The 18,262-nt window shown below is 33.7% G+C and overlaps 1 long non-coding RNA gene across 1 annotated transcript; it reads left to right on the top strand.

The window, feature by feature from the left end:
• Positions 1 to 682: 682 nt before the first annotated feature.
• LOC134272477 (uncharacterized) lies at positions 683 to 9,475 on the top strand. Its single transcript, XR_009993209.1, has 3 exons — positions 683 to 766; positions 2,070 to 2,120; positions 9,411 to 9,475. It is a non-coding gene; the product is annotated as an uncharacterized LOC134272477 (long non-coding RNA).
• The last annotated feature ends 8,787 nt before the right edge of the window (positions 9,476 to 18,262 follow it).

Genomic DNA, 18,262 nt, shown 5'->3' with positions numbered 1-18,262 from the left:
TTTTACTCAGTATATCAGATTGATATTCACAACGTTGAGCGTGACATCGCAATTTTTTTTATGTCGTTCTTAAAAATGCTTTATTTTTCAATATAAAAGCAGTTAAGTGCTTTTAAATTACCAGAAAATGAACCCGAAGACATATAATTTTTTCCATATAGATTTATTTCAAATCATTTCTAGTTTTTATGAAATACCAGAGGATAAACAAACTCATCTGTAATATTTAAAAAGTTATAGATATTTTTAAAATCAAGCCCTTGTCTGAAATCAAGCCAAAAACAACATTTTTCCAATGCAATTTAATAGAATAATGTCGAAAATGTTACTATAACAATGACATCTTTGGAATTCAATTATGCACAAACGGTGCAGATGAATTTTACAAAATTTTCAGGGAATTAAAATCAAAGGTAGAGAAATCATAATAGGCAATTTTCATGATTATGTTTTTCGGACACTTTTAAAAGCCTTGCAAACCCTCAGCTACGTTAAATTAAAAGATGCTTTGTTACAATTGTCTGATATTTTATTGTTCTTGGTCTTTTCAAGTTATATCAATTTTTTCAGCATTGATGCTACATTTTCTACAAGGATTGGGAGGTATGTGAATGATTCACCAAGTGCTGATCCTAAAAGCAACACTGAAATGTTGCGGATACAGATGGAGGATCGTTATCACTTGGTTCTCTTTGCAAAGCGATATATACATGCAGGAGAAGAAATCAGATATGATTATGGTGTTACAGGCTTATCTTGGAGAAAGGTAAGTCTTTCACATTAGTTGAAACATAATTTATTTAACATTTGGCTGCATAATAACAATTATTACCAGCTACATGTAATACTGTAAACATGGCAAAGCTTATCTAATCCAGACGCCATACTGGTTCCAAAGATAATGGCCAGATTATACAATATTATCCGAATTTCAAATTTGTTACATAATTTTGTGTAACAGTTTTTGATTGATGAATGGTGTTGTCATAAGAAACAGAAATTAATTTATGTGAAATTCAAATATGAGGTTTGTTCGTAAAGTTTTGGGAGTCCTGTCATAACTTTTTTGCTAAACATTATTCAGTTTCCAAATTTGGTAGTGAATGTTTCTTCTAAGAATTTAAATGAAATGCATGAAGAATTTTTGAAATATTATTTATTTTAGACTTTTTTTTTAAAAAATGAGAGAAATCAGATCATGGACATGATGGAGCAGGTCAAAATTTCATTGTTTATGATTTATACACTAAATAATGTTTATAGTAATATTTTCTGTGAAGACTGTACAAAAAATCTAGATGTCCATATTTAGAATTGTTACATTGCCTCATAATTTTAATCATGACTGTCTTATTGAGAACAATAGACAAACATGCGCTGACCATGTAAAATGACAGTAAAAAAAAGTCAGGGTGTCCTCATTATCATACGGAAATTGAAAATTTGTGATGAACCTTGCCTTAGAAAACAGATTTGTACATCATTAATGCGTACTTTTATAATTATAAGTAAAGTTTCAAAGATTATGGAGCTTTATTGACAGTAGGACCATGTTATTGGGAAAATTTTAACTGGTTAGGAATTTGATAGCAAAAAATGAATGTAAAATACTGGTTAATGTGTGTTTCACTTATTATGCAATATAGATAGAATTTATACTAGCCTAAAGGGCTACCTTTGTGTAGAAAAATTTCTGTAGGGAAGGGTTCCGGCCACAATAGGGAATATCCAAGTTGTATATTGTAATATATTGTAAAACTCTTTTAAAATGTTCTCAAGAACCACTGGGTCAGATAAGCTGAAACCAATATTTGGAAATCTCCCAGGAAATTATAGATTCTAAATTGCAAATGATGACCCCCTGGGGTAGGACAGGGCTGCAATAGATAATACAAAAGGATAAATCTGGTGAAGATTAGTTAAAGTTACTAAGGTTAGTGATGTGGCCCATGGGTATTTTGTTCTTTTTAAAAAGTACCATTTTCTTTGTCAAATTAAACTGAAGACCTGTTTGATGCTCAGGCAATGATTTTTTTTTTCATCTTATAGATTATATTTGATTTATTTAGGTGCCTAAAGAACAAAGAAAAACAACAAAAAAGATAAAGGAAACTGATCAGGTAAGAATACTGTATGTGTATATTATTTGGTGTATTCAAAATTTAGCACTATCAATGCAGGATATGGAGTGGCTGGTGTAATCATGAAGTAGGGCTACACATGTTCGTGCTGTATACCGTAAATCTGGAAATTTTTACTGTAGATAAATTTTTAGCAAATTTGCGCATGCATTACATTCACAAAAATAATTTTCATAAAAATTAATCAACATGTGAAATTTTTTTTTTTCTGAGAACTCGTGTCTTTTTTAACTCAGTGAATAGGGGTCTGTTAGTAAGCACTGGTCATTTTTAAAAGAAACCTGTTTCCTGAGAAATGCTAAAAACTGCCTTGCGTATAAGCAGTTAGATACCCCGAGCCTGCTCTAAATGAACCCCCTCCCTCTAAAATTAAAAAGGGCAGGGGGACTTGATATTATGGCCATAATATTTTGAACCCACTCCCTCTAAAATTAAAAAGGGCAGGGGGACTCAATATTTTATGGCCATAATATTTTGAACCCCCTCCCACATCAATTAAAAGGGTAGGGGGACATGATATTTTATGGCCATAATATTTTTAACCCCCCTCCCTCTTAAATCAGAAGTACAGGGGGGTTCAATACTGTAAAAGTGGTTATTTACGCATGGGGGAAATTTACACTACTTATGTGGTAAGCTAAAAACCGCGTAAAATACCCCCGCGCGTATGGTAACAAAATTTCAATCTTCTGAAATATTTCTAGATTATTACTTATATTGTTAGATGACGGGAACCCTGATCCTTCAACTGGCGTCAGAATTTCATAAATTTATGGATTCTGTTGAAAATTATGCCAGACGATGGGCTAGATATGAAAAAGAAGACATTGACACCTTGTCAGAATGGATTAAATGTATCAGATCAATGTTATAAAGTCACGTATTAAAAGATTGAGGGGCAAAATGAAAACCATCTATCCTTCTGTGTTCAATAAACCAGAAGTGAAAAAAGAATTAGATTGATTACACGATCAGTACGTACTGGTTCCTGCCGACAAAGCAGGTAACAACATTGTCTTCGTTTGTAAGGCTCATTATATAAATTGCATTCTAGAAGAATTTGGATTTAATTCTACAAGTGGTAATCCTACTTATACATATACTTCTCTTTCTAAGGAAGAAATTCTTCAGAATCACCTTTCAGTTTTGAATACTTTTAATATTCCACAGAGCCAAAATGAATTTGAACTACCTTATATATATTGGATTCCGAAACTTCATAAGAGTCCTTACAAACAAAGATACATTGCAGGTTCCAGTAAATGTTCAACCAAGCCTCTTTCGTTACTTCTCACTAAAATATTGACAGTAGTGAAGGAAAAACTTCAAGAGTACTGTACAACTATATATTCAAGAAGTGGTGTAAATTCAGATGTGGATACTTAAAAATTCTAAAGAACTTTTGGACAATTTGAAATCACAAGACTTTACGAAATTCAACAGCATAAAAACTTACGACTTTTCAACTTTATACACAACAATTCCCCACGACAAATTAAAATCCAGGCTTTTTGATATCATTGACAGCTGTTTCTTCAACAAAAATGGAACTCGTAAGTTTACTTACCTCGTCATTGGTCATTTGAAAAATTATTTTGTTAAAACAGATTCTGATTGCACACATAAGTACTCTGAAGTTGACATAAAAAAGATGCTTGAGTTTCTGATTGACAATATCTATGTGGTTATTGGCCTCTATTGGAATTCCCATGGGTACAAATTGCGCTCCGTTATTAGCAGACTTATTTTTATATTCATATGAAGCAGAATTTATACAAAATCTTTTACGTGAAAAGAAGAAAACACTTGCTGTGGCCTTCAACTCGACATTTAGATATATCGACGACGTATTGTCATTTAATAATGATAATTTCCATTCCTACATCGACACGATATATCCTGGTGTGCTTGAGATAAAAGATACCACAGAGTCCGACACTTCTGCTTCATACTTGGATATTTTACTTGAAAAAGACACTAATGGTAATCTAACAACCAAGCTATATGATAAACGTGATGACTTTAACTTTTCTATCGTCAACTTTCCTTACTTATGCAGCAATATACCTCATCACCTGCATACGGAGTATTTATATCTCAGTTGATTTGATATGCTAGAGCATGCTCTACGTATGAACAATTTCTTAAACAAGGTAAATTATTGACAAGCAAGTTGATGAAACAAGAATATCAACAGTCTCGTTTAAAGTCATCATTTCGTAAATTCTATGGTCGATACAATGACCTTGTCAGCAAATACAATTTATCATTGAATGAAATGCTGACTGACGTTTTTCATACCAATTGTTAGTCCATTATTTATACATTGAATTGGCCACGGATTTTTTCCGGTATTTCCTGATTGTGACAACGAGCACACGGCGGGTGTGACCGGTCAGCAGGGGATGCTTACTCCTCCATGGCACCTGATCCTATTTCTGATGTTTCGGAGGTCCGTGTTTGCTCTGCTCTTATTTTGTATATTTGTTTAATGGACGTTGAGATTGAATACTGTTCGTTATTTCCATATCCTTCTTGAATCAGTCGTATGTCTATGATCATGGTATTGAACGCACGTGTATAGACAAATATAACACAAATGGTGATGATTATCATTTTACTTGTGCGATGAAAAATGCATCTTCATATTAAATATTTTAAAGCAAATAACGTCACGCAATATAACATCGATACACTCGTTTTCATTTCCTTTGTATATTCGTTTATAACTTTCTTAATTTCAATCGATTAGTCCAAAATGTTAAATAAACTCACAGTCACTACAATCATACCTATCAAATTAACTGTCAAAACTCAAAACTCGAAAGTAGATTTCACTTTGAAGTTTGAGCTTGTGTTAATAATTACAAGAAAGGCCAGTTGTTCAATCTTCACTGCATTTTACTGAACACATCGCCGTTATACTGTAAACATATTACATTTGGCTGTGTATTCTTTTTAGCGCCTTTCGCGGAAAGCAGCCTCCGCTAAATCAAGTACATCGCTAAATGCTTTGTGTAATAAAGGTCTATGTAAAGCATATTCAAAAAGCGCTAAATCAAATCTACGCCAACTTGTTGAAAATTCAATTTCCGCCAAATATCGTACACGCCAAATATAATACATTTACAGTATTTACCAAACAATGTAAACATTACTTTTAAAAGTTTGTAACTATCTTTAATTATTTTCTTTCTTATCATTTTCAAAAGGGAACAAACCGATGTTAAGGATAAATAACACAAACAACCTTTTTTCAGAAATCAGCATTATTTCTCATAGATTTACATTTAAATTGACAACCTGAATAATGTTTACCAAGTAGAGTGGGAGAATTTTATGAGATTTTGTCATAAAGTTAAAAAATTGTGCAAAATTTTGTATGGAATTATATAGAAGGCAAAATAAAATCTCAAATCTAAGCACCAAGGAAAACCTACGATTTCTTTAAATTTCAGGGATTTATTATTTATATCAATACAAATCAAAATCAGTCAAAAAATATATATCAACCCGCGCATCCATTTTTTGTTTGTGGTAAGTACCCTTAAATGTAGTTACAATATTGATGTCTGTGTAAATTTGTCTTGGTAACTCGAGCGACCGCATATATTATACCCATGCATCATGTTTGACAGTCACAAACACGTACTTTACAACCAGTGTAAATAACCACTTTTACAGTATTTTATGGCCATAATATTTTGAACCCCCCTCCCTCTTAAATCAGAAGGGCAGGGGGGTTCAATATTTTATGGCCATAATATTTTGAACCCCCTCCCTCTAAGATTAAAAAGGGCCCCTCCCTCTTAAATTAAAAGGACAGCGATATATTGAACCCGGGTTCAAAATATTATGTGATATTTTGAACCCGGGTTCAATATATCGCGGTATCAAAATATTATGCTACACTGGGTGACATGAAATGGGATATTTATTCAGGTGAAACTAATACTGCAAGGCGATAATTGATTTATAATTAATCTTATGCCTATATGCTTTTAAATTACATGTAATTATCATTGACTGTATTACGATAATTTAGAAATGCAGTGTCACTGAGAAATTGTAGTTGTAAGATAAAACACTTAGTGAAGATCTTTAGTTTTTATTTCATGTTCGTGTCAAAGTTTAAAGAAATATGAAAATCCAGAAACAGCCTTATAGTGTCAATATGATGACTATTTTAATTGGACAATTACTTACAGAACTTTGTTCAATGCATGCACATATGTTTGGAAAAGTCATAATGCTATGTACCGTAGTAAAATGTCGCTTTCATATAACGAATGCGTAGTATGATGTCCTTATGATAAAGAATAAATAAATAAACATGAACTGACTACTACATTTTTTGCTTTATTCAGTTTCATAAACATTCATCAAAAATACAAAAACATATCGTTGTTTTATAAAAACCATGTTTGAAAGGTTAGCACTGCATGGAAATCATTACATCCGGTAAGATTAATTTTAAAACCTGTCAAACAAACCCCGAAAATTCCAGACTCTTGAAAACTCCAACACTTGATCTCTCGAATTTTTTTCTTGGTCCCGCTGACTTCAAGGTATCGAGAGTTACCTATATTTTATAAGCATGCAATCTAATAAATTTGGATGTTAGATCCGCTCGCATTCTTGTTAGTGGCAAGTATATATACGAGCGGATTTAACATCTAATTTTAATTAGATTAGATTAATTTGATTACTTTAACTTTTCTGTTGTCAACTTCCCTTACTTATGCAGCAACATACCATCATCACCTGCATACAGAGTATATATATCAGTTGATTTGTTATGCAAGAGCATGCTCTACATATGAACAATTTCTTAAACAAGGAAAATAATTGACAAGTAAGTTGATGAAACAAGAATATCACCAGTCTTGCTTAAAGTCATCATATAATAAGTTGTATGGTCAATACAATGATATTGTCAGTATAAATACTATTTATCATAATCATTAAATGAGTCAAATGCTGACTGATGTTTTTCATACCAATATATTTATACACTGAATTGACGACAGATTTTAAAAAATATTTCTTGATCATGACAAGGAGCACAAGGGGTGTGTGACCGGTCAGCAGGGGATGCTTACTCCTCAATGGCACCTGATCCCACCTCTGATGTTTCAGAGGTCCGTGTTTGTTCTGCTCCTATTTTGTATTGTTTTATCAGGGTTCAACATTAACGTTAGTCTGTAAGTCTCAGACTAACACATTTTCATTCAGACGAATAAAAATTGTAGCTAATTAGTCCAAACGGTCTAATAAAGTTTTCTGGGGGATAAAAAGAATTTACCAATGTTCAAATTTTCGACAATTTTCACTGGAAAACCCCATAGTTATTTTTAACTTTGTAACTTCTTGGTGGGAAAGTTGGTAATTCTGAGTCAATTCGGCGCTTAATGTTAGGACTCACTGGAATGAAATTATACATTTTAGTGATCATGATTTAGTATGACACATAAAGAAAGATGTCAGATATTTAGATGATGTTAGCCTGGTTCCCTGTCCTTATTTTGCTTTGTACACTCCGCGTCACTAGGGTCAGGTGGAGTACAATGGATTCAGGGCGAATCTGCCCTGAATCTTAGTTTATTGTGACGTCCAATATGGATTTGCTTCCGGTGAACACATTCATTGTGACATCATATTTTTGGACGTCGACGTAATGTGTCATTGTTACGTCAATACTTATTTCTGTGGTTAACGGCAATGGTTCAAAAACCCACAATTTAGCGGGCATAATGTTCTGACCAATCAAAGGAAAGCATAAGATGTAATCCACCTGGCTCTCCTGCCTTGGTAAGGATGAGCCAGGGGACCAGGCTAAGATGATGTAATCATGTATAGAGAAAAACCAATGAGATCGGCAATACGATTGTAGTTCCTGATAGTGTTGATTTCAACAAATTCATGGTATAAACATTTCATGTTAATGCTTTATTTATTTGAAAAAATTATAAAAAGTACATTGCAACATTAATTTTATTTAATTATTTTTATTTTTGACAGACTAATAAATATATATTTTCTGCCTGTCTGAAGATACTTTTCTTTTCTGAGTAAATTAGTTTTGCAAAACAATTAAATTTTTACTCATATTTATTTTTAAAGGGGGAGGTCCAGGGGCCACATTGCTCACCTGAGCAATTGGCTAGAAAAAAAAGCACATATCAGATCAGAACTGAAAGTTTACTGAGGTACAGGTAGGAGATGGAGGGAGCTTGAATTTTAACTCCCCAAGGGGTCATGATTTGAGCAAACTAGAATTTACAATACATGAGGATGATTCCCTATAAGTATCACTAAGCATGGCTTTGAAGTACTTGAAAAGAAGATTTTAAAAGGTTTCCCTATATATTCCTATGTAAAACTTTTATCGGCTATTTGGCGCCACCCTACCCCCGAGGGTCATGATTTAAAGAAACTTGAATCTAGTCATTATCTGAAGATGATTCCTGATGAGTTTCATCTTTCCTGTCTCAATGGTTCTTAAGAAGAAGATTTTTTTACTATATATTCCAATGTAAAACTTTGATCTGCCATTTTGGCCCACCCTAAGGGGGGTCAGAATTTTAACAAACTTGAATCTGCACTACCTGAGGATGATTCCACATGAGTTTCATCTTTCCTGGCCCAGAGGTTCTGGAGAAGAAGATTTTTAAAAAAAATTTCCTATATATTACTATGAAAAACTTTGATTGGCCATTTTAGCCCAACCCTACCCCAGGGTCATGATTTGAACAAACTTGAATCTACACCTGAGGATGATTTCACATGAGTTTCATCTTTCCTGGCCCAGTGGTTCTTGAGAAGATTTTTTAAAAATGCCATTAAATTTTTTCTCTTATTCATAATTATCTCCCCTTGGAAAAGGGTGTGGCCCTTCGTTTGAACAAACTTGAATCCCCTTTACCCAAGGATATTTTGTAGCAAGTCTGATTGAAATTGGCCCAATGGTTCTTGAGAAGAAGATGAAAATGTGAAAAATTATGACAAGGACGACTATGACGACAACAACAACAACTATGACAACGACAGACAATGGACAAATTTTGACCAGAAAAGCTCACTTGAGCCTTTGGCTCAAGTGAGCTAAAAAGCATTCATTAAAAGTTAAAAAAATCCCTTTAATTTGGTAATAGTAACTAGTAACATGCAAAATTGGACTCTGCTATTGGATATAAAGTTTAGTCATAGTTTGTTATGCTGATTATTACATTTACTTTTTTTTTTTTTCATATTTCATACATTTTTTAGGTGAAAGATTGTTTTGTGAGATTGACAAGGCTTCCAGTAAAACAGCTGACCAAACTTGACAGCAAAAGTAAGTTGCACATGAAGAATATAGCAAATTTAAGTAAATTTAAGTAATTGATCTGATACATGCCAATCATTTTTCATGGTTTTACTTGTACAAAATTAAACTTTGAATTTCTCAGATGACAAATCTGCAGCATACATGTTTTTATTTTAGTATTTATGCATAGTTTTATACAAGTAAATATCAGTATCTCGTACATGGGATATCTTAAATACCCAGCTATATGGAAGTCGATCAACGGTCCCGTCCATTTTCTCTATAATTATATATGATTTAAAAAATACCTGATATCTGAGACATGGTAATCTCAAATACTCCTCTTATGTCGAAGTATATTCAAAGTCCAAAGCCCTATTATACCTCTTAAGTTATCTCTAAGTGCATTGAATTTCTCAGTCAACTGAACACATCTCAGGTGTCATGACTTCACACATCCTTGTCAATTTCTTCTCTGACAATGGGTAACAAGTTTTATGGGGAAAAATTTACAAGAAACTGCTAACTTAACTAAAGTTACCGTTGTTGTCATTTCCATTAAATTATATAGGCAATTTGAAAACCAGGCCCCATGGAACTTCCATATACCAAGATTGCAAGAATTTACATCGTCTCTAAATAAAAAAAAAACAAGATGTGTTTGTGAAAACACACGCCCCCGTAACATGGTATTAAGATTCAGCTTTTCTTAAATGCTAAGTTAATTAATTGGAAACAAAAGTATAGGGTATTCTCACTGGAAAACAATTGTGAAATTTGAAAATAAGTCAATGTTTAAGTTTTCAATAAGTACAAAAATCTCCAATGTCAAGGTAAAAAGGTCAATGTAATTGGTATCAAATGAAAGCTCTTGCAATTTGCTTGGGTTTTGGTGAAATTTGAAAATAAGTCAATGTTTAAGTTTTCAATAAGTACAAAAATCTCCAATGTCAAGGTAAAAAGGTCAATGTAATTGGTATCAAATGAAAGCTCTTGCAACATAGAATACTTATGGAGAGTATGGAAGCCCTAGCCCTTACTGTTCAGAACTTATGGCCAAGGAGAAATTTTTTTAAAAGTAGGTCAAACTCCAAGGTCATAGGGTCAAAGTTCTTGTTATCAAATGAAAGGTCTTGTCATAAGAATTAAATATGTAAAATATGAAATCATTAACCCTAACTATTTAAAAGTTACAGTCAATGTTTGCATTTTTAAAAGTAGGCCAGTATCAAAGGTCAAGGTCAGAGGGTCAAAATTCTTGGTATTCAATAAAGGGTCTTCTCACAAGGATTAAGCATATGAAGTGTGAAAAGCTATATCCCTTACTGTTCAAAAGTTAAAGGTTAAAGTTTTTTCACAAGTAAGGAATCTACAAGGTCAAGGTCAAAGGGTCAAGGTTGTTGGTATCCAGTGAAAGGTCTTTCAACAAACATTACAGATATGAAGTATAAATGTCCTGGTGTCTACTGTTCAAAGTTATGGTCAACGTACAATTTCTAAAAAAAGGAGATCAAACTCCAAGGTCAAGGTCATAGGGTCAAAGTTATTGTTATCAAATGAATGGTCTTGTCATAAACATCAAATATGTAGAGTATGAAAGCACTAGCCCTAATCTTTAAAAGTAAGGGTCAAGGTTTGCTTTTTTAAAGTAGGTCAATCTCAAAAGTCAAGGTCAAAGGGTCAAAGTTCTTGGTTTCCAATGAAAGGCCTTTCCACAAGAATTACATATATGAAGTATAAAAGCCATAGCCCTTACCGTTCAAAAGTTATGGCCAAGGTTAAAGTTTTCATAAGTATGGAAATCTACAAGGTCAAGGTCAAAGGGTCAAGGTTGTTGGTATCCAGTGAAAGGTCTTTCAACAAACATTACATATGTGAAGTATAAATGTCCTGGTGTCTTCTGTTCAAAAGATATGGCCAAAGTAAAAAAAAATTATGTAAAAGTGGGTCAAACTCCAAGGTCAAGGTCAAAAAGACAAATTTGGTGGTACGCAAAGAAAGGTCTTGTCACAAGGAATATACATGTGAAATATGAAAGTCATAGCTCCACTTAATCAAAAGTTATGGACAAGGTTAAAGTTTTTGTGGACAAACAGACAAACAGAGAGAAAGACAGACAGACAGGACAAAAACTACATACACCCAAACCATTACGGGGGCATAAAAAAAACAAGCAAATTCAAAGTACATGTATTGTGGTCCCCTTGCTTTGGTGTCTTTGTGGAGATATGTCATTTTAAATGACATAATGTGTCAAATCTTGTCATATTTAGGTATAGGTAAAGGAAGTGAACCTGATGACCAAAATGGCAAATTAGCAAATATTCAACTTTTCTTAAATGCAAAATAAAAATATATAATAAAGAAAGATCTTGCCACAAGTAATGCATATGTGAAGTATGAAAGACCTTGCTAAAACCGTTCAAAAATTGTGGCCACGGTTAAAGATTTTAAAAAGTAGGTCAAACTCCAAGGTCATAGGGTCAAAATTGTTGAAAGGTCTCCTCACAAGAATTACATATGTATGAGGTATGAAAGCTCTAGCCCTTACCGTTCAAATATTATGACCAATGTTAATATTTTCATAAGTACATAAATTTTCCAAGGTCAAGGTCTAAAGGTCAAAGTTATTGGTATCTAGTGAAAGGTCTTGCCACAAAAATATGTGAAGTATGAAAGACCTACTATCTAACATTCTCAAGTTATGGCCAAAGTAAAAATTTGTAATTTGTGTAAAAGTGGGTCAAATTCCAAGGTCAAGGTCATAAGGTCACCTTTGGTGGAACCCAAAGAAAGTTCTTGTCACTAAGAATACACATGTGAAATATGAAAGTCATAGCTCCACTAAATCAAAAGTTATGACCAAGGTTAAAGTTTTTGTGACTGACTGACAGACGGAAAAACTGACAGACGAATGAAATTTAATGTTCCCTCGCTTTTGTGAAAGCCGGGGACAATAATGTGTATACCTCAGGTGCATCAAAATGTGCAACAAATTTCGTTGACAAACTCGTCATCATCAAATTGCATGTGTTTTGGACCTTTTAGCGTTTTCCCTATGTGACGTCATACAGTTTACAATTGAGTAATTCTGCAAAGTAACTAAATTTCTCATCTGATCAATTTTCTTAAGTTTTGGTCATGCAGTCAAAAAGTTTTTGAAAATTCTGCTAGCTTGCGTTTCTTTTTCCTTTCAGTATATATCAGTATATATAATGGGCCCAACTTATGCCCCACAATATTTTCAAAGGACCCTTTATTATACCCCTCTTTGAAAAACAGGAGGGATATAGTAATTGGTATGTCTGTTCATCTGTATGTCTGTTTCTTTGTATGTCAATCCGTCCATCTGTCTGTTACGTTATGGGGACCCAATTCTCTTATCCACAACTCCTCTTATACCACTGAGTGAATTTTAATGAAACTCACAGAATCTTTATTACATATTGCAAATGTGCAACTCCTATTTTACATTTGATTTGACACATAATTTGGGTTTAAATCCCTGCTATGGCAAAATAAGGACTTTGCCATTATAACCATTTGAGAGGTGAGGGGTATCATTTGGCGAGCTCATTGCTCACATTACCTCTAGTATTTCATTACTTACCCTTCAGTTATCTACTTTAAGAATAGATAATACTTCTATAAGTATACACTCAGACTTCCAGATTTACGTCGGATGTTGCATGAATGCCCTAATCATTGGTGAATTCGACTGGTCGATATCCTGAAAATATTATTGTATAAACTTAATATTTTCCATTCGGCTGGTACTTCAGAAAAAAATATTAATTAAGAAAATCCATATTAGAAATCGGGCTTGAAATAAGTCACGTGATATGCATCACTGAAGAAAAGATGGCGGGAAATAGAAGAGACGATGGAAATGCAGTGAGACGAAAGTAGGTTTTTACCTTTTCAAAGCAATCACTAACTTCTTTATTAGGCACATGATTATTGAACAATATTTTGCGACTCGAAAATGGTTATTTGACATCTTGTACATAGTATTTATGTGATACTGGGCAAAACAAGGTACTCCGTTCGAATTTTCTCAACAGCAAATAAAAAAAACTTACAGATTTCTGAGTTTCTTCGATTTTATAACGATAAAAAAGTTAAATGCAATACACGAGTAAACACGCAAAATTTGTTTATTTTCTAGTTATTTAACATTCTTACATTGCAACCAAAAATTCTGCCAAATCATCATCATCATCAGAATCACTGCTTTCATTCAAACAAACGTAAATAAAGTTGATTGCTTTTCTTTTTCGGTTGTTTCGGTCTTCCATGGTAGAAACCGGATGTTGTCTTTTCGTCAATTGAATAATTCTATCGAATTTTCATTCGACTGGTCCATTTCTATTAATTAATATTTCAGTTCTGCGCATGTGGGCGTGGCTTAATTTTAATTCAGGAAAAGTTACCAGTCGAATTCGGCAATTGTTTTTTAGGAAAGTCCACACATTCAATCCTAGGCTCTATACTTATCAAACTTATTTTTGACTATTTTTCTTATAAGGGAGTTGGAAGAGTCTACTGCAAAGCAGGCAAGAGTATATGGACCAGAATTTGCAGGTATATATAATTCAAAGCTAATTCAAGCTATATAGGGATTTATGCCTAGATTTAATGCCCCCATCATGAAAATGGCAAGTACAGTAGATTTTGTCATATCCATATATTTACATCCATTGAATATTTTCCCCTTTATTTGTTATGAAGACCTGTGATTGAAGAAAAATTACAAATGTATTTTAATTTCCTGTACAGCAAAACTAGATTATAACGAAGTTGCTGGGACCTTTGAAATTACTTCGCTATATCCGTAATTTGTTATAACCGTATAAGAAATTCATAAAATTTATTTAGGTGGGGATTAAAAATGACTTCGCTATATCAGTCATTTTGCAATATCCGTGTTCGTACTAAACGAGTTTTACTGTAATAGCTTCAACAATTTAATACCTGTACTAACAACCAACGAAAGCATTTTACTATTTAAATTCTCTTTCAGTCACACTTTTGCGTTTAGCTCAGTCAAAACATGTGAAAGCTAATAGTTCAAAGAAACCATTCAAGATATTTTTTATCAAACTTCCAATGCCAATAAATGCTAATATACGCTATTAGAATATATATTCAACATTTTTGGACTTTGATTTTTCCCTTGACCAAGACAAGATATTTTTACAAAACTTCTTATGCTGAGTACTGATGAGAGCTTTAAACTGCTGCAAAATTTTAAGACTTTTTCCTTTTCTTTCACCTCGACCTGAGCTTTTCTGATCGCATTTTGTCCAGCGTCCGTCTGTCTGTCAAGCTGTCTGTCTGTCTGTAAACTTTTCACATTTTCGACTTTTTCTCAAGAACCAATGGACCAATTTCAACCAAACTTGCCATTAAGTATTCTTAGGTGAAGGGGATTCAAGGCCACGCCCTTACATACTTAAAGATAAGATAATATTTATTTATTTAATATTTATATACCCGACTTTAAATAAATATTATCTTATCTTTACTCAAGGGGAGATAATTGGGAATTAATAAAAATTTGGTGGCTTATTTTAAAAATCTTCTTCTCAAGAACCACTTTGCCAGGAAAGATGAAGCTTATGGAGAAACATCCTCAGGTAGTGTAGATTCAAGTTTGTTCAAATCATGACCCCCAGGGGTAGGGCAAGCCAAATGGCCGACCAAAGTTATCAGAGAAATGTATAGGAAAATTCTTTAAAAATGTTAAAATTGTCTGATCAAGCGTAGTATACGGTATTGTAGTTCCTGTAGATTTTCACTCTTAACAGAATGAGTAAATAGGCATAGTTCATTAATTATGAATATTTAATTTACATATTTATTAATTACATCTACATAATATACATATTCAGATAGGTTTGAATAACAATACATATGGGTAATTTATAAGCAGGTTGACAGGTCACCAGGTCGACAGGTAAACAGGTCAACAGGTAACAATGTAACATGTCTACAGGTAACAATGTAACATGTCTACATGTCAATTGGTAGAATATTATGAATGAAAATAAATTGAAGCTGTTCATACACACCTGTCGACCTGCTGATTTGTCGACCTGTTTACCTGTCGGCCTGCTTACCCGTCGACCTGTTGACCTGCTTACCTGTCGACCTGTTTACCTGCTTACCTGTCGACCTGCTGACCTGTCGACCTGCTTACCTCTCGACCTGCTGACCTGTTTACCTGTCGGCGTGCTTTCCCGTCGACCTGTTTACCTGCTTACCTGTCGACCTGCTGACCTGTCGATCTGTTTGCCTGCTGACCTGTCGACCTGCTTACCTGTCGACCAGCTGATCTGTCTACCAATCTCACTTAACTTCGCTAACCTGTCGACCTGCTGACCTGTCGACCTGCTTACCCGTCGACCAGCTGATAGTCTACTAATCTCAGTTTGATTTGCTAGCCTGCTGAGCTGTACATAAAATTAATTTTCTGACCTGCTTTGCATCTTATTAAAAAGCGTACACTCTCCGGTCCCATCTCATGTTTTACAGTATAACTATCATATTAATTCCTTCATATCTGGTACATTTATGCAAATTAAGAAAGTTAATATTCAAGTAATTTTACACATGTAAACTCATGTCACATTTGCAAATAAATGCGCAATGTCCGGAACTACTTAAACGTATAGTATACTTGGGCCAATTCTTCTTCTAAGAATGACAACGCCATAATGCATCAAATTTATATGGAAGCATGCTCAGGTAGTGTAGATTCAAGTTTGTTCAATTCATGACCCCGGGGGTAGGGCTGGGCCAAAATGGCTGACCAAAGTATTTAAAGATATATACCGTAAATCTGGAAATTTTTGCTGTAGATAAATTTTTAGCAAATTTGCGAATTTATGGCATTCGGAAAAATATTTTTCTTCAAAATAATTCAACAATGAAAAATTGTAAACGAAGAAGTGGTCATTCGCAAAATTTTTAAACGTAAAAATTAATCAACAGTATTTTGAGCCGAATTCGCAAAATAAAATCGATGTAAAAATTTCCAGATTTACGGTATTGGAAAATTCTTCAAAAAACATTTTCTAATAAATAGCAAATCCATGATTGGTCATGGGACTACTTTTGTATTTAAACTTTACAATAAAAAGCCATTTTCTACTTTTTCCTTCCCTTAGTGCTCAGGTGAGCGTTTTGGCCCATGGGCCTCTTGTTCAATTTTAATATTCATCAATTATTTATGTAGTCATATTAAGTATTTATATACGTTTATATAGATATTTATTTTTGTATAGTTGAGTCTGTGTCTGTTGTTGAAATTGGGATTGCTTTACCTTTGGAGGAACCAATTCGAGACTGTGCAGGTACGTGTATTATGCATATATAGACAAACAGTACAGGCCACGAGTGTTCTGCAACGCTTGATGGAAAAAACACCGTGTGAAACGCTGTGTTACTGTAGCACGGTGTGTTTGGATTTGAAATATACAGGTAGGCACACCGTGCCGCACCGTGTCTGGAAAAAACTCAGCTAGTGTCCTCCATGTCGCACTGTGTCCAGTAAATTTCATTCCGTTGCATGTCCAAAAAATTTCCTTCAAGCTGCACCGTGTAAATAGTATAACAGTCAAAATCGTTTCTTTCTGTGAAAATTTGGTACTGTTCGCTTCCAGACAAAGGCTCAGAAACGACAAAAGCTGGAGCAGAATGTCTACAACATTTAAATACTAGAAGAATTGAAGTTGTGCCTATTGGTTTTTCTTTTCCGATTTCTGCGCTCCAAACGGTACTAGATAGGGGTCAAAAATGAGAATGCCCAAAAGCGCCAAATTTTACATATATTTTCTTGTGTATCTTTAAACTAAAAATAATTTGTTAAGACATATTTCACAAATATTGTGCATAATTTTAGGATCTATCATTTGACATCATTAAAAAGGGGCCGGCCTCTCAAATTAGGGGTCAAGGGCGCTCGAAAGTTTTTGCTTTATAAGTCATAAACGGTAAATATTTCGATATGGTTATCAATTTAAAATGGGTTCTTTTATAAAACATCTTACTGATCTCATGAAAACGTTATTTTGTTTGAATCTTGTGTTATTGAATGAGCAGCAAACTTTATGTACAGGTAACTGATTAGTTTTATATGGCAAGTGAAGAGTTCTTTATGTGTACGCTGAAACAGGTATAGCTGAAATAAACTGGATAAAAATTTATACTTAACTTAACTGAATGTTAAACTTTGTTGAAATAAAGTTTTTAACGTATTCTCTAGCTGAATGTCATACAGATTATTCAGAGACAACTTTCTCCTTGTATTTAGTTTGAATTGTAAGACGGGAGATAAGAAAAATACTTATCATCTCTCATTCGATTGATACTCAATGTTGCATTATTTATAAAGAAAAGAAAATAGTTTAGAATAATTCACTGTAGTTTTTGGCATAGTGACAATTTTATCGGACCTTGATTGCTTTGTTTACAGTTGTGCAACCTGTTTATCGATCGCACATGCATTGACCTCTATACATTCCGGAGGTCAACATTACCGCTCTTTGATTTTTACGCGAGTCCCAGAGTTATCTAAAACGATGCTAGTCATCGATTTACTCAGTTTAAAATCAAAAATTTGTTATTTGCGTAAATCGAAAGAATATTTCTAGACACAAATATAAAGGTTTTCTTGAACATGTAAGAGTATTAAAAGATAAAATGTCTGATTCTATTCTTTGACGAATGAATAAATGGCGCTGCGATTTTGCTCAGGTACAGATGATTTCTCTGGACGAGTCCATTGGTTACACTGAAAGGTGACGCA

The sequence above is a fragment of the Saccostrea cucullata genome, unplaced genomic scaffold (assembly GCF_032062105.1).
Source record: "Saccostrea cucullata isolate Sc308-1 unplaced genomic scaffold, CSIRO_AGI_Scuc_v1 ctg8517, whole genome shotgun sequence".
NCBI lineage: Eukaryota > Metazoa > Mollusca > Bivalvia > Ostreida > Ostreidae > Saccostrea > Saccostrea cuccullata.
The sequence above is the reverse complement of the archived record's forward strand: the minus strand, read 5'-3'. Positions and strand labels throughout refer to the sequence as shown.